General features: G+C 37.0%; 2 protein-coding genes across 7 annotated transcripts in view; one reads left to right on the forward strand and one right to left on the reverse strand.

Annotated features, from left to right (window-relative positions):
• The window catches only part of CENPP (centromere protein P), a 236,977-nt gene that overhangs the window by 28,150 nt on the left and 187,280 nt on the right, over positions 1–21,547 (reverse strand). The window lies entirely within an intron of this gene.
• The window catches only part of ECM2 (extracellular matrix protein 2), a 41,765-nt gene continuing 26,687 nt past the window's right edge, over positions 6,470–21,547 (forward strand). For 2 of the 3 annotated variants that reach the window (XM_082469703.1, XM_082469704.1), the window contains exon 1: positions 6,470–11,316. The gene's annotated coding sequence lies outside the window, so the exon portion shown is untranslated. The remainder of the gene's footprint in view (positions 11,317–21,547) is intronic. The other variant, XM_082469705.1, reaches the window with a different exon arrangement.

Raw genomic sequence — 21,547 nt, forward strand, 5'->3', positions numbered from 1 at the left:
TAGTTTTTAAGAATGGAAATTAAACCATAAATACCAAATGTGATTTTCTTTGCACAAAATTTCTCCTCTACAAAATTTAACCTAAACTCTCTTGAACTCTTGTCAGAATATTACAAGTGTTAAAACAGGTTAGTTTGGATAAGCAAAACAATATCCTGGCTATAGGGACATGATATAAACTCACATCTCCTTTCAAGCCTAAACTTAAATAAACATCTATAAAAAGTAGAGAAAAAACCAAAATTTAAAACCCCTCTGAGCAGTAAAACCAGTAATTAGGTAAATCTTGCATTTCTGTATTTCCATGAGTTATCCACAATAAGGAATACAGGAGGAATAACAAGTTTTGGAGGGTAGATAGTACATCTTGTTCTTCTGGATGTGCTGATGCAATGTGTGGGAGAGATCTAAGCCAAGTTGAACAAATGGAAGTTGGCAATTTGAATATAAATCTCAGGAGACAGTTTAGAGCTTAGAATAGATCCGTAGCTCAATGGCATATATTAAAGCAATGTGATTACTGCTCGTTTATGTTTGCTTAATGGATGAACAAGATCTTGAGGGAGAGCAAGGACAGATAGAGAAGAGGGCTATGGAGGATGGGGAACATCAATGTTTACAATGTGTAAGTGGGTGGGGTGAGGGCAGTAAAAGATGATGAGAAAGAAAGTAAGAAAGATAGAAGTAAGAACAGACTGACTTCCAAGAATAGGGCAATCAATAAGAAAATGACAAAAAAAAGAGAAGGCTGATTAGATAGCTTCCGGGGCCCACTGGACATTTGAGAGGACACTTTCACAACAACCATAAATGCCACAGCAGAATCGCAGTAGTAGCAGAATTTGTTAAGGAACAAATGGGAAGTTGAATACATGGAGGCATTTCCTGTAGATATTCTTTTAAGAAATTAAGGAGAAAATGGGAAGATAAAATAGATGGCAGTTTGAGGACAGCCAGACAGGATATAGTAAGATTCTTTCTGGCTTACATAAGCTGAATATATTAGTAGGTGAAGAAGAACAAATTATGATTATGCAAAATGCCATGATACTGATTCAAGGACACCAAGATTCCATTGAGACACAGTCACTGCCATCACTGAACACCTGTGCATGAATGTCACACTCTCGAGACAGTTGAATCATTTAGGTTTAGGTCATGAATACAAAAGAATGGATACCTGGGAGGTGTGAATTCATACACAAGACTAGACTGGCAAATATTAAAGGTCTCCTCCCGATCCACAGATAAGTTTATGAAGATGCTCTCTTCAGTCATGTATGAGAACCTACTTGCTTCTCACATATTTATTTGCTGTACGTTTTGTTCCCAAATCAGATTATTTCAGAATAGTTTCCTTGATTTGTATTACACTACAGTAGTACTTTGCTTATCTCAAGAGCAAAGTACATTTAGAAACATACGATATCACAGAGGACATCATTTTTGGGAATTGTGGTGTATCATGAAACCACTACACCCAAGTCTTTACCATATGATTTCTCCACTCAGAATATTTCCTTCTCTGAAAACTATGGTTTCCACTCATGATATTTCTTGGTTTGTAATCCTAGTCCCACACTTAGACCTGGGTGACAGGGTATCTCTGGAGTCTCTGAAATGGGCTCCACACTGGTCCTCCTCTGGCTCTCCCTTTCCCACTAAGCAAGGGGCCCACATGCTTTCTCACAGCTAGCACCTCCCCATCAAGGTCATGCTCTGGGCATGCACCTAACACCCCAGAGTTTCCTGCCCTAGTGGCTTAGTTTCCAGGGCCCATGCAGGCCTCTTCCCTGGCTCTATCACCCTAAGGACACACCAGCTGCTAGTGTGAGCAACCCTAGGCTCAAAGGGTTTGCTTGTATGCAGTTGAGGAGGAACTTGGAAGCATGGGCTGGGTGTCCGCACAAGCAGGTCAAAACCTGGGGCAGAACATGGCATGGGGTAGGAGGGAAATGGCCACCATCCTGCTCCTTCCTGAGCCACCATATTCTTGTGGAGGCAAATTCTGAGAAGTTCAGCTTTCCAGGTAGTTATAAAGGATGCTGGACAAGGTAAGAGAATGGAGCCCCAACATAATTTATTTAACTATTTCCTAGCTTGATTTATAATTTTGCACATTTGTAATATCATATATGAACCTTCATCTGTACTCTTGCCTCAATCCCTTCATCCTTTCCAGCCTCCCGAAATGATTGTTACTGCAGCACAATAGGAAATCAAATGAAGATGAAATGAAGAAATGATAGGCCCTAGGAACACTTGTTATATCAAATGTAACCTCTTACACTTTACTCAAATCTTAATACAAGGAACGGCACTAATTCATTAGATTTTTCCTCTTATCAAGACTCAGCAGGGCTTCCCTGGTGGCGCAGTGGTTGAGAATTGGTGCCTGCCAATGCAGGCGACATGAGTTTGATCCCTGGTCCGGGAAGATCCCACATGCCGTGGAGCAACTAGGTGCCACAGCTGCTGAGCCTGTGCTCTGGTGCCCACGAGCCACAACTGCTGAAGTCCGTGCGCCTAGAGCCTGTGCTCTGCAACGAGAGGCCACCGCAATGAGAAGCCCATGCACCGCAACCCAGAGTGGACCCCGCTTGCTGAAACTAGAGAAAGCCCGCGCACAGCAACGAAGACCCAACGCAGCCAAAAATAAATAAACAAATAAATAAAGATACATGTCAACTAAGTTAAAAAAAAAAATGGGCAGAAGACCTAAATAGACATTTCTCCAAAGACAACATACAGATGGCCAAGAGGCACATGAAAAGATGCTCAACATCATTAATTATTAGAGAAATGCAAATCAAAACTACAATGAGATATCACCTCACACTTGTCACAATGGCCATCACCAAAAAATCTATACAATGAATGCTGGAGAGGGTGTGGAGAAAAGGGAACCCTCTTACATGGTTGGTGGGACTGTAGATTGGTACAGCCACTATGGAGAACAGTATGGAAGCTCCTTAAGAAGCTAAAAATAGAGTTACCAGATGATCCAGCAATCCTACTCCTGGGCATATATCCAGAGAAATCCATGGTTCGAAAGGATACAGGCACCCCAATATTCATTGCAGTGCTGTTTACAATAGCCAAGATATGGAAGCAACCTAAATGTCCATTGACAGATGAATGAATAAAGACGATGTGGTACATACATACAATAGAATATTACTCAGCCATTAAGAGAATGAAATAATGCCATTTGCAGCAACATGGATGGAACTGGAGATTATCATACTAAGTAAAGTAAGTCAGACAGAGAAAGACAAGTATCATATGATATCACATATGCAGAATCTCAAAAAAAGTGATACAAATGAACTTATTTACATAACAGAAACAGACTCACAGACTTCGAGAACCAACTTATGGTTACCAGGGGGGATGGGTAGGGGAGATGGGATAGATTGGGAGTTTGGGATTGACATGTACACACTGCTACATTTAAAACAGATAACCAACAAGGGCCTACTGTATAGCACAGGGAACAGTGCTCAATATTCTGTAATAACCTAGGGACTTGCCTGGTGGCCAGTGGTTAGGACTCAGTGCTCCCAATGCAGGGGGCTCGGGTTTGATCCCTGGTCAGGGAACTAGATCTCACACACTGCAACTAAATATTCCACATGCCACAGCTAAAGATCCTGCATGCAGCAACGAGGATCCTGCGTGCTGCAACTAAGACCCAGAGCAGCCTAAATAAATAAATAAATAAATAAATAAATAAATAAATTCTGTAATAACCTAAATGGGAAAAGAACTTGAAAATGAATAGATACATGTACAACTGAATCACTTTGCTGTACACCTGAAACTAACACAACATTGTTAATCAACTATGCTCCAATATAAAATAAAAATTAAAAAAAAAAAAGAAAATCCCTTAGCCCAGAAAAAAAATGATATCATCGAGTTCAGTGTCTGAGAATTACCTTCTGCAGCATTTCCAATAGAATGTCATCTGGTTTCTACTAGAATACTTTCAGTCTAGTGGACTCAGCATCTCAGTAGGCAGCTCAGTTGGACACTTCTAGTTATGAGAAAGGGCTTTTGTTTTTTAAAATCAACCCAAATCAGCCTGTCTGTATCCTCTGTCCATTGATTTTGGTTCTAGTCTCTGGAGCACAGCAGAACAAGTCCATGGCCTGTTTTAATATCTACAGTCTCTTCTGTCTTTGTTCCTCAGTCCCTCTAAATTCACCTGGCAGGGCCACTTCTCTCAAAAGCCAAGTAGCCGAATGTGAATGAATTCTTGTGCTACTTTCTGTTCCATTGGTCTATTGTTTTTCCTTGTGTTATTACCAAACTGTCTTAATTACTGTAGCTTCTTATAATAAGACTTGATATTTAGGACAGAAAGTCCTTTAGCCTTGTTCTTCTTCAAGAATGGCTTGGCTATTCTTTGGCCTTTGTATTTCCATGTACATTTTAGAATTTGTCTAGTTTAATAAAAACAAAAAAATACATCTTTTTCTTTAATTCTCTAACCATAGAAAGACACAATTCATTTTTATTTATTAATTGTATATCTGGAAAACATGTTAGATGATTTAGTAATTTTTCTGAAAGTTATTTCAGATTTTCCTTTTCTTTTTCTATTGAGGTAACATTGATTTTTAACATTGTATAAGTCTCATGTGTACAACATTATATTTCTACTCCTGTATACCCTGCAATGTGCTCACCACTGAAAATTTATTTTCCGTCTGTCACCACACATTTGAGCCCCTTTACTCATTTCACTCTCCCCAACCCCTCCCCGCCACCATTTCAGATTTTCTATGTATACAACGATTTTACCTGGGCTAATCAGAGATTTTTCCTTCCTTTACTTAATTTTCTAAAAAAAAAATAAATTTATTTCTTTATTTGTTTTTGGCTGCATTGCTGTGCATGGGCTTTCTCTAGTTGCGACGAGCGGGGGCTACTCTTTGTTGTGATGCGTGGGCTTCTCATTGCGGTGGTTTCTCTTGTTGCAGAGCACAGGCTCTAGGCGTGCAAGCTTCAGTAGCTGTGGTGCACGAGGTCAGTAGTTGTGGCTCATGGGCTCGAGAGCGCAGGCTCAGTAGTTGTGGCCCACGGGCTTAGTTGCTCCGTGGCATGCGGGATCTTCCTGGACCAGGGCTCGAACCGGTGTCCCCTGCACTGGCAGGTGGATTCTTAACCACTGTGTCACGAGGGAAGTCCTTAAGTTTCTACTTATACCTTTAAAACATTTTTTTCTTTTTCTTGCTTTACTGCACTGGCCAGGACCTTCAGTGGGCCTGCTTGTCTTATTCCCAGAAAGGGAAAAATTTCAATATTTCAACATTGAGTATTTTTTAATAATAGCTTTACTGAGATATAATTTATATATCATTAAATTCACCCTTTTAAAGTATACAATTTAGTGTTTTTAGTATTTTAATAGTTGGGAGCCATCACCACTACCTACTTTTGGAACATTTTGGTGACTCTATAAAGAAACCCTGTACCCATTAGCAATCACTCCCCATCGTGCCATCCCAACTCTTACCCTCCTCACCCCAACAACCACTCATCTACTTTCTGCCTGTATGGATTTGCCTATTATGGACATTTCATATAAAAGAGTCATACAATATGTGGCCTCTTGTGACTGGCTTCTTGCACTGAGCATAATCTGTTTGAGGTTCATCCATGTTGTAGCATGCATCAGTGCTTCATTCCTTTTTATTGCTGAATAATATTCCACTGTAGAAACAGACCACACTTTATCCATTCATCAGCTGATGGATATTTGAGTTGTTTCCACATTTTGGCTGTTATGAATAGTGTAGCTACACAATTCAAAATTCGTGTATAAGTTTCCATGTGGATTTATGTTTCTCCTTCTCTTGGGTATATAGCTAGGAGTGGAAGTATGTTGCTTTTTTGTAGATAACTCTGACAGACTAAGGAGTCCCCTTCTATTTCTAGTATGGTAACAGCTTTTTCTCTCTTCCTTCTTTAAACATTAAGGTGATAATATAATGTTTGGATTTTATCCTTAAATCAACCAGGTATTTCTTAAATCTAGTGTAGTCATGATATATTATCCTATTTATATACTGCTAGATTTGGTTTGCTAATATTTTACTTTTTCTAAAATCTATGTTCACTAGTCAGACTGATTTATAATTTTTCTTTCTTGTAATGTCCTTGTCAGGTTGCAGTATGGTATGGTTATGCTGACCTTAAAGAATTGTTTGGTAGAATTTGTTGATTAATATAGGCCTATAGTATTCTTTGTGGGAAGGTTTGAAATGATGGATTCAATAGTAGACAATTCAGATTTTCTATTTCTTCTTCTGACAGTTTTATTAAATTGTCTTTTTCTAGGAAGTATCCATACTGTCTAAATTTGCTGGCATAAAGTTGTTCATAATATCCTCTTATTTTAACTGTTTTCACTCTGTAGTAATAGAAATTTTCCTAGTCCTCATACTGATGACCTGTGCTTTTTCCCTTTCTCCTGCATCAGTCTTGCTACATATTTTATTAGTTTTGTTAAAAAAAATTTTTTTGGCATTGTTGATCCTGTCTCCTGCATGAATTTTTCTATTTCATTGATTTTTTGGCAAACACCGCCAGGGCAAAAAGGTGCTCATGAACCCTCTCAGATCTAAACCCAGTGATTCCTTATGGTCTTTTTTTTAACCTCACCGACGATTTTAAGATGTTTTTAAATAGTGATCCAGTTTTTTTAGTTGTCTTTGATGGGAAGGTTGGTAGAATCATCCAATCCTCCAGTATTAGATATAAAAAACTGAAAATTTTAACTGTGTATTTAAAAAATTTATGCTACTTATATATATTACCTATTCAAAAATACGAAAATCATTTAAAAAATGAAGTGGCAGGTAAATGGACATTTTACATATTTCCGGTGGGAGTATACATTACTAGAATGTTTTTGGAAAGCAATCTGGAAAAATGCACCAAAACTCAAAAAGGGGAAAAATCCAAATGTCCACTGATAGGGGAATGTATCATGGCATATGCATACATTAGTACTCCACTTAAATGTAAATATTCCTCTGAGAGGGTAAATTCAATGAAAGCAAATGAAGCACTGTCACACTTCAGTGTGAGTTAGCTGAAAAGGCATTTAACTATGGCACCAGGAAGGGATATAGACTAGGCCTGAAGCAAGATAAGACTCCCATTTCTGAGAGGGGAAATTTAGCTTTATCTGAGCAACTACACCCTTAAAAGAAAGACTAACTCATTGAAAATATTGAAAAGGTGACTTTACTCAAACACATGTTTTGGAGTTGGAACCCATGCTGGCTGTGCTTGTAGCCTGGGCACTCAGGGACCTGCTGACACCCTGTTTGGTGACCAACACCAAACTCTGCAGAGAGGCTGTCAGAGCCAAGCTTTAGAACATAGTTGTGGCTGCAGTAATAAAAAGGAGGAGAACACCAATACCAGCATTTCCCATGTACTACTGTGGTTAACATAGTTTCTGCAGGACTCATGTAACAGTCCATTAACCCACAAGATTTTAGAGCAGGGACCTCAGAAACTGTATAATCTGGTTCTCCGCAACTTTGCCAATCTTGGTATGATAATCTTGGCTATTCCTCTATGCTGCTATTTAAGTTTCTTCTTTTTCTGATTGTTTAAAGTTTTTTTTTTTTTTTAAGTTATTCTTTTTTTTCTGATCTGGTTATGAAAAGCTCAAAACATTATAAAAGTACAGAATTACATACTAAAATCCTCCCATAATTCCATCACCCAAAGATAACCACTAACAGTTTGTTGTTTATTTCTTCCAATTTGTTCTCTAGGAAGATGCTAAATTGTATACATGAAAAGAAGGGAACATAATAGCACGTGTACTATTTTAAAATTTCTTTCTTCCTCTTGGTATATTGTGGACAATTTTGCATGTCTGTTTAACAGTTACTTCAGTCTCTCTACGTAGCTTTATGGCAGCCTACTGTTCCCTATCAGTATGTAACTGGTTAATTCCCCTCCCACCTTGGGAACAATGCTTCAAAGTACTTTCCTAGAGGCACACTTGTGCAGAGAAAGATGTGTTTCTACAATGGATTCCTAGAAGTGAAATGCTGGGACAGAGTATAGCTATTGTTAATTTGTCCTGTTTCTTATTTATTTATTTATTTGGCTCTGCCGGGTCTTAGTTGCAGCACATGGGATCTTTAGTTGCTGGCATGCGGGCACTTTTAGTTGGGGCATACGGGCACTTTTAGTTGCGTCATGCGGGATCTAGTTCCCTGACCCGGGATCGAACCTGGGCCCCTTGCATTGGGAGCGTGGAGTCTTAACCACTGGACCACGAAGGAAGTCCCTGTCCTGTTTCTTTTGAGGACAACTTAACAATAGCTATACTCTGTCCCAACATTTCACTTCTAGGAATCCATTATAGAATAGTTTCTCAGACTCACAGACTTAGAGAACAAACTTACGGTTATCACGGGGGAAGAGTGGGGGGAAGGGATAGTTAGGGAGTTTGGGATTGACATGTATATACTGCTATATTTTAAATGGATATCCAACAAGGACCTACTGCATAGCACGAGGAACTCTGTTCAATGTTATGTGGCAGCCTGGATGGGAGGGGAGTTTGGGGGAGAATGGATACAGGTATAGGTATGGCTGAGTCACTTTGCTGTGCACCTGAAACTATCACAACACTGTTAATGGCTATACTCCAATATAAGATAAAAAGTTTTTAAAAAAAGAACATAAGTTTCTGTTTGCCCTAAGCAATGTGTCCAATACTGCATGTCATCCACATTTTTTTCCTCTCAAAACAATGTATATATTTCAAATCAGGCCACATTTTTTTTAAAGACATTTTTTTAGAGCAGTTTCAGATGCACAGAAAAATTGAGAGGAAGGTTACAGAGGTTTCCCATATATCCCTAGTCCCCACCATCACACAGCCTCCCCGATTATCAACATCCCCCACTAGAGTGGTGCATTTGTTATAACTGATGAACCTATACTGACGCATCATAATCACCCAAGTCTATAGTTTCATTATGGTTCACTCTTGGTGTGTACATTCTATGAGTTTAGACAACAGTATAAACACGTGTATCCATCATTATGATATCATACAGAGTATTTCCACTGCCCTAAAAATGCTCTGTGCTCCACCTATTCATTCCTCCCACCACCAACCCCTGGCAACCACTGACCTTTTTACTGTCTTCATAGATTTGCCTTTTCCAGAATGTCACATAGCTGGAATCACATAGTACATAGCCATTTCCGAACTGCTTTTTTTACTTAGTAATACGCATTTAAGGTTCCTCCATGTCTTTTCATGGCTTAATAGTCCATTTCTTTTTAGCACTGAATAATATTCCATTGTAGGATGCACCACAGTTTATCCTTTCACCTACTGAAGGACATCTTGATTGCTTCCAAGTTTTGGCAACTATGAATAAAGCTGCTGTCAACATCTGTGTGCAGGTTTTTGTGTGGACGTAAGTTTTCAACTTATCTGGGTAAATACCAAGGAGCAAGACTGCTGAATTTTTCTAGGAAACCACTAAACTACCTTCCAAAGTGGCTGTACAATTTTGTACTCCCACGAGCAATGAATGAGAATTCCTGTTGCTCCACATTCTCACCCGCATTTGGTATTATCAGTGTTTTGGTTTTTGCAATTCTAATAGGTGTGTAGTGGCTTCTCATTCTTGATTAAATTTCCAAAGCTCTTTCCTGATTGTGGGTAGGTATTTTGGGGGGGAGATGAGGGCAACTCCTATCTCTAATGTTAGAATCTTCGCAAATGTTTGGTAATCTTGGGCTACCTGCTTATGTTAAAAACACTGACCCAAAGCTCTGAATGTGTGGGTGGAGATAGATAGTCAACTTTGTGCTTGCACTGGGTTGAGCTAGTCTGGATTCTGAACATGGGGGTTCCCATTTCTACTAGACACCCAAGGTCAAGTGGATGAGAACATGGGTTCAATTTGGGGGTAAATGCCTAATACTTGGAACAAATTATGGAGACATCAGTAAGGTTGGGGTCATATGCCCTGCTTCTCTTGAGTACAGTTTCCCAACGAATCTCACCATTCCCAGGATCTATAATTTCTAAACCTGGAACACCCTCAGAGTTACCTTGTCTCACACATGTTTTGTTGTCATCTGCCAGACAGAGCCTATGTACCTTCAGTCTTCAAGGAATTTCTCAACATTTCTTGTCTTCTAATAGTACTAATTATTTTGTAATGCAGTGTTACATTTTTAAAAACAAACATAGTTTTTGTTATTTTTAGGAATTTGGGTGGCCCATGTGCTCAGTCCATCATCTTGATTTGATCTATCCAGGTCATGTTAAGATTTTGGAAAAACAAAAATGTAGCTTCTCTCTGTCAAATAATTTAGACCCATGAGGTAAGTAAGAATTTAAAAAAATAGATATTATAATTACCTAGTCTACGACAGGCATTTTGTATGTGCTATTCATTCTATCTGCACAAAAATTTGAAAGATAGGTATTACGATCCCAGCTGTACAAAGAAAAAACTTTAGTCACAAACAGCAGTAACTCACCCAAGGTCCCCTATAAGCAGCACTGTGGGCCAGGAACCTTGATCTGTCTCCGACCTGCTTATTTGCAGATGAAGAAACTGAGGCTGAGGTAGATAACTAATTTGCCAGTTACCTTAATCAGAAGCCTCATAGCTCCCTTGCATATCTTCTTCTTATTGCTTAAGGTTGGAAGTTACATAATTTCAATGACATTAATATGTAACAGCATGCTGTTTTGTTAACAATATTGTGTGTGAGACTGGTGTGGCCGGCAGAGAGCCGATGAGAGAGTTAAATAACATTAACCCAATTAAAGGCATTCCAGGAATGCACAGTCCTCTAACTTGGCAACGATGACATCTCTGCAGTCTGACAAAGCTCAAGTGATATGCAGGCTAGTATGAACGTTAAGATTTTTAATGTAATTAGTCTATGAAAATCACTCATTTCTTAATCAAGCTCCACTTTTGTGCTTCCAACTCCACCTTCTCAGCCTACAGACTAATGCTTTTTTCCCCCTCTGCTGCTTTCCACTTTTCCCATGATTTAGAACAAATATTTGCCTTGGTAACTATTTTCCCTGGTTACTCTCTTGGCTGATTTTCTGCACAAAGAACCGAAAGGCATGTATCCCCAAGGGAAGCAGTTATTTTAGATTTTGCAAAGAAGTCAGTTAACGTTTTTCAACATTCCCTTGTTTGTTTTAAAGAAAGCTCTGGTTTTGTTTCATTTTCATCTGGAGACTTAAATGACACCAAGCAAAGCCTACTTAGTTTAGATTTCCAGGTAAAATGTTTTAAATTTTAAGTTTCTACTAAAGCATGTGGAATGGTTTTAATATTTGGCTGTTTTATGTTGCAAATATGTTTAACCCTTGAGGAAATAAGCTCTTACTAATAGATTTTAAAAGTTTAAAGTGTACATTATTTTGTTTACTTGTTTTTTTCAGGATGACTACTTCTTAAGTATTTAAAACTTTATGAAATTAGGATTCAATATATTTTTATATGTTTAAATAGAATTACATGCTCAATAGAAGTATAAGTTGGTTTGAAAATTTCATTCTTTTCTATTTTTAAGTCCTAAAAGAGCATAAAGGATTAATTAAAAATGTTTTTCATTTTAAGCCTATAGAGTGAAGTTAAAAGGGATAATAGGCATCTCATGGCTTTGTGTAAAAGTTTAAAACTTAATTTAAACCCTTTAAAGCTTACTTAAGACAGATGACGAAGAATTTTAATGGAAAAAAAAACAATAAGTTAACCAAGATTTACAGATGATATTTAATGTTGGGATAAACACAATAAATGTTAAAAAGAAAGAAAATTTTACTTGATCAAAATAATACATACAGTGATTAGACCTATTGTGTCATAAAAGTTTACCCCTAGAAACATATTCACTCGATTATAAAGTTGTTTTTGGAGTAAATATTAAAGGCAATGTGAAATTCTATAAATCACTGAAAATAACAAAGGCCTAGGCATCAATGATAAAATTAGTATTGAGAGGCCATTTCATAAACATTATTTAAACATTTCAATTAGACTATTTAGATTCTGATTTTGTTAAAATTAAGATAGCTCTGTAAATTTATTTTTGTACGTATCTATTTAGATTTCTGGGCAAGTAAAAGTGAGCCAATTTGGGAGGGGGGTGGAAGACAAAGAGGGATGGGGATAATGGGAGAAGGGTGAGCTTGGGCAAAGTTCTGCTAAGTAAGAGGCTCAGGGACAACACGATGCCTGAGACCCTCATGGAAGTTTATCTCCAGAGCCCTTAGATCCAGGGCCTGACTCCTCATAACTCTCACCTACCACAGGATGGAGAGTCACATATATGACTGTCAAAGCAAGAATATCTCCATGTACAGATTTTATGTAGAGCACAGAATTTATGCTCTTTGTCAGAGCTCACTTCTCCTGCCACTCAGCAAATTCTACTTCTACCCTGTCTTACAGTGCAACTTTTCATATTGCTTTCCCCTGCTGCTGTTGCTATTTCTTCCCAACATATTACCTTGCTCTCTGAATGGACTTTGACAATTTTAGCCGCCAATCAGCTAGGGGATTTGCTCCTCCCTTACATTTTGCATGTTAGTTTTTCTAAAACTAATATGGATTACAAAAAGTTGTTCTAATATAGTTTCATTTCAGTGACCTACAGTAAAGGGTTTGAAATGACTGCAGTAATTAATGTACCTATATACTGAAAAAAAGATTGCATGCTGAGGTTAGCTGACATGAAAATAACTTAGAGGCTGCTATTTGTTGAGCCAAGGTAAAATGGTGACAAGTCAGCATATGATCCAAGTACATCCTGACTACAGGAGGATAATTCTGGCAGATGAAGTTATAAAAAGAACTGAGATTCAAGAGGGCAAACTAAGCAGATATCACTCTTTTCCTCTTACCAAATACCTAGAAATAAGAGAAGATATATTACAAACAAATACACACATGGATATATAGCTGCAGTAGGAAATAAGAAGGGGAGCTTCTGGTGAGACAGAAACTGTGAGGAATCCTTCAAATACAGAGAGAAGATGGGAATGAATTTAAAGAGGAAAACCATAGCCTTGAATAGGTATGGGAGAGAACTGTGTAAAAAGAGCTTCTGTGGAAAAGAAAGAAGTCATTAGAGTAAAAGATCCTAAGAAGGATACATTAAGGAAAAAAAAAACACCCCATACATTATAGTAAAACTTCTGAATATTAAAAATGAGTTCAAAATCTGAAAAAAAAACTTCTACAGAGAGAGGAAAAAAGATTTATTACAAGAGATGAGAATCAGATTCAATTTAAACTTTTCATCAGTAACAGATATAAGAAACAAATGGAACAATACCTATGAAGTACTGAAGGAAAATTATTCTAAAATCATAATTCTATTTCCAACTAAACAAAATGATATTTTCTGACATATAAGAATTCAAAACTTTTACAACCCAAAACATTCTCTTAGAGAAAAATGATATATTTCAGGGAAATAAAACTAATCTGATGGAACTCATGCTTCTTATAATGGCAGACTATGCAATTCAGACCATTCAGCCTGCTGAGAATAATTAGAAAAAAATAGGAAAAATAACAGGGCCAATATTTGGGATAGGACTGGAATCCTAAGAGGTCTGGAACAGCTTTTCTTCTGGAGGCATCTGTGGAACCAGAAGAGGTGACTGAGAAGCTTAGTATAGCTTTAAAACAGCCTCTCAAGTCAAGACAGAAACAAAACTCAAGGAATGGGGCCAATCAAGTAGCAGGGGTGGCAGGGAAAAGTGATGCAGATGAAATCACCAGGTTTTGATTTGGGACTTAAAGTATAATTATAATTAGTTATAGTGAAACTCAGCTTCAAATCATTCAATTTATGATTGATAGTGCCCTTAACCTCATGTCTGAATGTAAATCCTTTTAGGATAAATAATAAATATATCATTGTAGGCTTCAAAGTATATTCACAATTTTTCATATACAATGGCTGGCAATCAAATGCCATCAGGCATAGGAAGAAACAGAAGAAAATGGCTAAAAACCTAGAAAGAAATAACAGACAATAGAAATAGACATACAGAATGTCCTGAAATGGAGTTTTCAGACTCAGACTTAAATAAATGTGATTAATATGTTCAAAACGTGAAAAACAAGATTGAAAATTTCAGTAGAGAAACAATAAGAACCCACTGAAAAGCCGAAAAACTAAAAAAAACACAATAACAGAAACAAAGAAGTCAATGGATGGATTTAATAGCAGATAAACCACAGCTGAACACATAATTAGTGAATGGAAGGGAGGTTAGTGGAATAACCAGGATCAATCACAGGGTGAGAGAAGGATAAAAAAAATACAAGAGAGGGAAAGTGACATTAAAGACATAATGAAAAGGCTATCATACGTGTCACTGTAGTTTTGAAAAGAAAGAGGAGAGAGGGCTTCCCTGGTGGCGCAGTGGTTGAGAATCTGCCTGCCAATGCAGGGGACACGGGTTCGAGCCCTGGTCTGGGAAGATCCCACATGCCGTGGAGCGACTGGACCCGTGAGCCACAGTTACTGAGCCTGCGCGTCTGGAGACTGTGCTCCGCAACAGGAGAGGCCGCGATAGTGAGAGGCCCGCGCACCGCGATGAAGAGTGGCCCCCGCTTGCCACAACTAGAGAAAGCCCTCGCACAGAAACGAAGACCCAACACAGCCATAAATAAATAAACAAATAAATAAATTAAATTAAAAGCAGAAATAATAAAAAAAAAAAAAAAAAAAAAAAGAGGAGAGAGAAGTAGGAAAGTATTATTTGAAGAGGTAAGGGCTAAGAAGTTTCCAAATTTGATAAATATCAGTCCACAGATTCAAGAAGTGCTATGAATCCTACATAGGATAAAAACAAGTAAATCATATCTATGTACAACAGAGTAAAACAGCTGAAAACCAAAGCCAAAGAGAATATCTTAAAAGCAACCAAAAAAGTTACTTTTAAAGGAGAAATAATTAGATTGACAGATGACTACTCAACACAAAATATGGAAACAAGAAGACACTGGAATGAAATCTTCCAAATGCTGAAAGAAAACACTTGTCAACCTAGAATTCCATATTTAGCAAATGCATCCTTTCAGAACGAACATAAGATATAAACATTTTCATATGACCAACAAACAAAAGAACTGGTCATCAGCAGTCCTGCACTAAAAGAATTACTAAAAGGTATTCTTTTAGGAAGAAAATAATCCTGATAGAAGACTGGAGATGCAGAAAGAAATAAGAAGAAAGAAAAAGGATAAATGTTTAGGAAGATCTAAATCAGTGGTTCTTAACTGGAGGCAGGCTGACTCCTTCCACCCCCAAGACACATCTGGTAATATCTGAAGACATTTTTGGTTGTTATAACTGAGAGGAAGGTGATAGTGGTATCTACTGGGTAGGAGCCAGGGATGCTACTAAATATACAAAGGCCAGCCCCCCACCACAAAAATGAATTATCCAACCCAAATGTTAATAGTGCTAAGGTTGAGAGAGCCTGATCTAAATGAACTTTTAGCATAAAATAATAATAATAATAATAATCTTTTGAGGGTTTAACATATATAAAGAATTAAAATATATGACAAAAGTAGTTTATGTTCTAGGATGAGGTAAGTAAAGTTAAAATCCAGAAAGAGGTAAAGGTACTAATTTATATTAGATTCGATAAGTCAAGGATGTATGTGGTAATCTCTACAAAGAACTTAATAGCAAAAAGTATACAATTACTAATGGAATAATAAAAACTAAGCAATCAATTAAAAAGAAAGCAAGCAAGAATGGAAAAAAACACACACACAGAACAGGCAGGACAAATAGAATACAAATATTCAGAAAATATATTTAAATTCAAACATATCAAGTGTTACAATAAATACAAATAGACTTTCTATTCCAATTAAAAGATAAAAATTGTCATATTGCACTAAAAATGATATGCTAATAGAAAATATATTGAAAATATGAAAGGCTGAAAGTAAAATGATGCAAAAAGGTATATTAAGCAAACATTAATAAAAAGAAAGCAGCTACATTAATTAGACAAAGTAGATCTTATGACAAAACACACTACTAGAGATACAGAAAGTACCTAATGATAAAAGCACCAGAAATATATAACAATTCTAAATGTGTATATACCTATACCATGGCCTCAAAATATATTAATAAATATAACCAAAGTGACTTATATTAAATTTCATCCAAAAATAAACCCAAGAGACAATATAGTTAAAAACAACAGAAAATCTATTATTACATTATTTATAAATTAAAAATTACAACTGAGGACATAAAAGTGCTCACTTTGGCAGCACATATACTAAAATTGGAACAACACAGAGAAGATTAGCATGGCCCCTGCACAAGGATGACATGCAAATTTGTGAAGCGTTCCATATTTTTACATAGAGAACAGACTTGTGGTTGCCAAGGGGGAGGAGGGGAGGAGGGGAGGGAGAGAGATGGGCTGGGAGTTTGGGCTTGGTAGATGCAAACTATTATATTTAGAATGGATAAACAACAAGGCCCTAATGTATAGCACAGGGAACTATACTCAATATCCTGTGATAAACCATAATGGAAAAGAATATAAAAAAAGAATGTATATATGTGTATAATTGAGTCACACTGCTGTACAGCAGAGATTGGCACAACATTGTAAATCAACTATTCTTCAATTTAAAAAAAAAGAAAAAAGAACATAAAAAATATTTCCAGAAGATATATGCACAAGAGTGTTTTGTTTTGTTTCGTTTTTTGGCCACGCCACGCAGCTTGTGGGATCCTAGTTTGCTGACTACAGATTGAACTTGTGCCCTTGGCAGTGAACGCTCGGAGTCCTAACAACTGGACCACCAGGGAATTCCCACAAGAGTGTTTACAACAGAGGAAAAGTGGAAAAAATTAAATATCCATCACCAAATTGTTTGTTACATAACTTACGGAACGAAAATAGAGTGCACAGACCAGATAGATTTACATACATTGACATATATATCCATATGACCACAATTTATTACTGAATGGGAAGAAAACAGATTGCAGTATATCGAACAATTCCATTTATGTTTAAATATGTATGTATCATGAAAGATACCCTTAAACTAGGGGATGGGAAACTATGGCCCATAGGCCAAATTCTGTTTTCCAAAGTGCCATCAGAATACAGTTATGGCCATCCATTTACTTCTTGTCTATGGCTATTTTTGGCTACAATAACAAAGTTGAGTAGTTTTAACAGAGACTGTTGTCCTGCAAAGCTAAAAATATTTACTCTCTGGACCCTGAAGAAAAAGTATGTCTACCCTTGTACTAAACTATGAATTATGGTTAAGGCAACTTGTTTTTTATGCCTATGTATCATTTTGAGTTTTTAAAAATTATGTACTAGTTTTAGAAACTTAAACACATCTTAAAAAGCATTGATAAAAAAAGATTAAGAACTCAGGAGAAAGAAAACTGTGTGAACATGGCTTTTATCTTTAAATCTCTTATGGGTCATGATGTGAACAACAAATTGTAGCTCAATCTAAGGAAGACATTTCTGACAGAGCTGTCTGAACATGGAAGATAAAGAACTTCCCATTACTGGAAAAGCAGATGAATTCAAAGATTCATTCAAAATCTGAGTTCTATACAGTGAAGCACCATTATAAATGATATAGATTGCTAGGAAGCAAAAGCATCACCTGGCCACAATGAAAACACAAGCTGAAAGTAGGATCATAAATCAATGAACATGCAACTCTGACTAAGTAAGCATATAAGCATACCACAGAGATGTTGTGTGTTTGGTTACAGACAACCACAATAAAGCTAATATTGCAACACAGGGAGTCACACAATTTTTTTTGGTTTCCCAGTGCATATAAAAGTTATGTTTACAGTATACTATATTCTATTTGGTGTGCAATAGCATTATGTCTAAAAAAATAATCAATGTTCCTGTCTTAATTAAAAAATACTTTATTGCTAAAAAAAATGCTAGCCATCATCTGAGCCTTCAGAGCATAATAATCTTTTTGCAACAGTAACATCAAAGATAACTGATCACAGATCACCATAACAAATATAGTAATTTGGTAATAATGAAAAAGTTTGAAATATTGTGAGAATTACCAAAATGTGACAGCATGAAGTGAGCAAATGTTGTTGGAAAAAAGGAGCCGATAAACTTGCTTGATGCAGGGTTGCCTCAAACCTCCAATTTGTTAAAAAATGCAGTATCTGTGAAGCATGATAAAGTGCAATAAAACGAAGTATGTCTGTACTGTCTCTATAGTTTTGTCTTTTCCAGAATGCCATGTAGTTGCAGTCACACAGTACTAGTCTTTTCAGATTGGCTTCTTCCACTTAGTAATAAGCATTTAAGATTCTTCCATGTCTTTGCATGGTTTAAGAGCTTATTTCTTTTTAGCGGTGAATAATACTCCACTGTTTGGATGTAACACAGTTTATTTATCCATTCACTTACTTAAGGATGTCTTGGTTGTTCCCAAGCTTTGGCAATTATGAATATAGCTGCTGTAAACATCCATGTGCAGGTTTTTGTGTGGATGTAAGTTTTCAGCTCATGTGGGTAAATATTAAGAAGCATGACTGCTGGATTGCAGGGTAAGAGTATGTTTAGTTTTGTAAGAAATTGCCAAACTGTCTTACAAAGTGGCTGTATGGTTTTGTATTCCCACAAGCAATAAATGAGAGTTCCTGTTGCTACACACCCTTACCTCACAATTTGTCAGTGTTTTTGACTTTGGCCATTCTAACAGGGTACAGTGCTATCTTGTTGTTTTAGCTTGTGATCTACTATTTTAAAAATCCATATTTGGGAGAAGAAAGTAGAAATTCTGGATGATAACTGTGAATTTGTCTACTTCTTCTTGCAGCTATACCAGTTTTTTTCTTCATGTAATTTGAATCTGTACTGTTCAGTGTATAAAGGCTTAGAATTGTTACATCTTCATGAATAGATCCTTTTATCATTACATAATGGCTCTCTTTATTCTTCTTCATCTTATATTAATATAGCCATCCCCTTTTTTTTATTGAGTTAAATATGTCTTTTCTTAAAACTTTATTTATTCATTTTTATTTTTTTTTTTGGCTGCGTTAGGTCTTCATTGCTGCGCGTGGGCTTTCTCTAGTTGAGGCGGGCGGGGGCTACTCTTCATTGAAGTGTGCGGGCTTCTCACTGCAGTGGCGTCTCTTTTGTGGAGCACGGGCTCCAGGCATGTGGGCTTCAGTAGTTGTGGCACGTGGGCTCAGTAGTTGTGGCTCGCAGGCTCTAGAGCACAGGCTCAGTAGTTGTGGTGCACGGGCTTAGGTGCTCCGCGGCATGTGGGCTCTTCCCGGACCAGGGCTTGAACCTGTGTCCCCTGCATTGGCAGGCGGATTCTTGACCACTGCGCCACCAGGGAAGCCCCCACTTTTCTTTTGATTAGTGTTACCAAAGTATATATTTTTCCATCCTTTTAATTTTAACCCATTTGTATCTTTATTTAGCATGAGTTTCTTATAGGCAGCATAGAGTTGGGATTTTATTTTATTTTGTTTTGTTTTATTTTATTTTATTTTGTTGTGCTGGGTCTTAGTTGAGGCTTGCGGGCTTCTTACTTGTGGCATGTGAACTCTTAGTTGTGGTATGCATGTGGGATCTAGTTCCCTGACCAGGGATTGAACCCAGGCCCCCTGCATTGGGAGCATGGAGTCTTAACCACTGGACCACCAGGGAAGTCCCTAGAGTTGGGTCTTAATTTTTAAAAATTCAATCTGGACAGTCTCTGTGGCAGTTAATGAATTCACATTTAATATGATTTACATGTACTATGTTTTGGATTATTTTTATTATTCCACTTTATCACCTTTATTGGTTTATCAGCTATAACTCTTTTTTTGTTTAGTGGTTACCTTAGGGCTTATAGTATGCATCTTTAACTTATTACAATTATCTTATCTTCAGTTGATATTCCACTTTGCTTATAGTATTAGAACATTACAACAGTATATTTACACTTCCTCTTTCCTCCTTTCTGCTTCTGTTGTCATACATTTTACTTTCACTTAAGGTAGAAACCGCAAAATACAGTATTATTGTATTAATCAACACAACTGTTAAACAGATGACTGTATTAAACTAGCATCTTTTAAAGAGATTTAAAAATAAAAAAGTATTTATCTACAGATATGCCATTTCCTGTGGTATTCATTCCTTTGTGTAGATCCATAATTCTATCTGATATAATTTTCCTTCTACTTTAGCATTTCTCACAGTGCAATTCTGCTGGTGATTAATTCCTTCAGCTTCTCTATGTCTGAAAAAGTCTTTATGTTGCCTGTGTTTCTGAAAGACATTATCACTGAGTATAGAATTCTAAGTTGATTTTTTTCAGTACCTGAAAGTCATTGTTCCACTGTCTTCTGGCTTGTACTGTTTTGAATGAGAAGTCTTTTATTCTATTCTTAACTTTGTGTCTTTTCCTCTGGTCACTTTTAAGATGTTCCCCTTATTACTGGTTTTCAAGCAATTTGATTATGATGAATATTTGACATAATTTTCTTCATATTTCTTATTTTGGGGGTTTACTGATCTTGGGTATGTGGGTTTATAGTTTTCATCAAATTTGGAAAATGACCAGTCTTTATTTCTTCAAATATTTTTGTGCCTCCCTAGTCCTTCAGGGACTGGAACTGGACATAAATTGATCTTCTTGAAGTTGTCCCACAGTTTGATGATGCTCTGTTCATGTTTTTTACTGGTCGTGTGTGTGTGTGTGTTTCATTTTGGATAATTTCTGGGACTATGTTTTCAAGTTTACTAATTTTTTCCTGCAATGTCTAATGTGCTATTCATCCCTTGCAGTATAGTTTTTCCTCTCTCACATTGTAGTTTACATCTTTAAAAGTTCAATTTGGATTTCTTTAAATATCTTTCCTCTACGTCTTGAACACACAGATTATGGTTTTAATAACTTTTAATGACCTACTTAATAATGATGTCAGCTGTGCTATGGATGGGTTTCAATAGATTGATTTTTCTCATCATGGGTCAACAATTCCTGTTTCTTTGTGTGCCTAGTAAATTTTTGCTGGATTTCCCAGTACTTGTTGGGTGCTCTGGGACATAGTTAAGTTGTTGCACACAGTTTGATCCTTTCTGGAGGCTTGCTATTCAGTTCTGTAAATGGGATCAGATCAGCCATTAGTCTAGGGTAAACTGTTTTCTCTGATGTGCCGATGCCCTTCTGAGCACTCTGCCTGATGCCCTTTGCAGTACAGGTTCTCCACTATGACTGGTGGACACACAGAATCTGCCCAGCCTTTTCTAGCCCAAAGGATTTTTTCTTTTTGTCCTTCATGGTAGTTCTTTCTCAAGTGTTGAGTAGTTTACTCATACAAATGTGCTAATCATACTCGGTTGAAGACTTGATATCTTTGGAAGTCATTTTCAGGGTAGCTCTCACCTCCCTGTGCTCTGCTCTGCAAACTCTTGCCTCTCTGGCAT

This window comes from Balaenoptera physalus, assembly GCF_965194825.1.
Source record: "Balaenoptera physalus genome assembly, chromosome: 7".
Classification (NCBI taxonomy): Eukaryota; Metazoa; Chordata; class Mammalia; order Artiodactyla; family Balaenopteridae; genus Balaenoptera; species Balaenoptera physalus.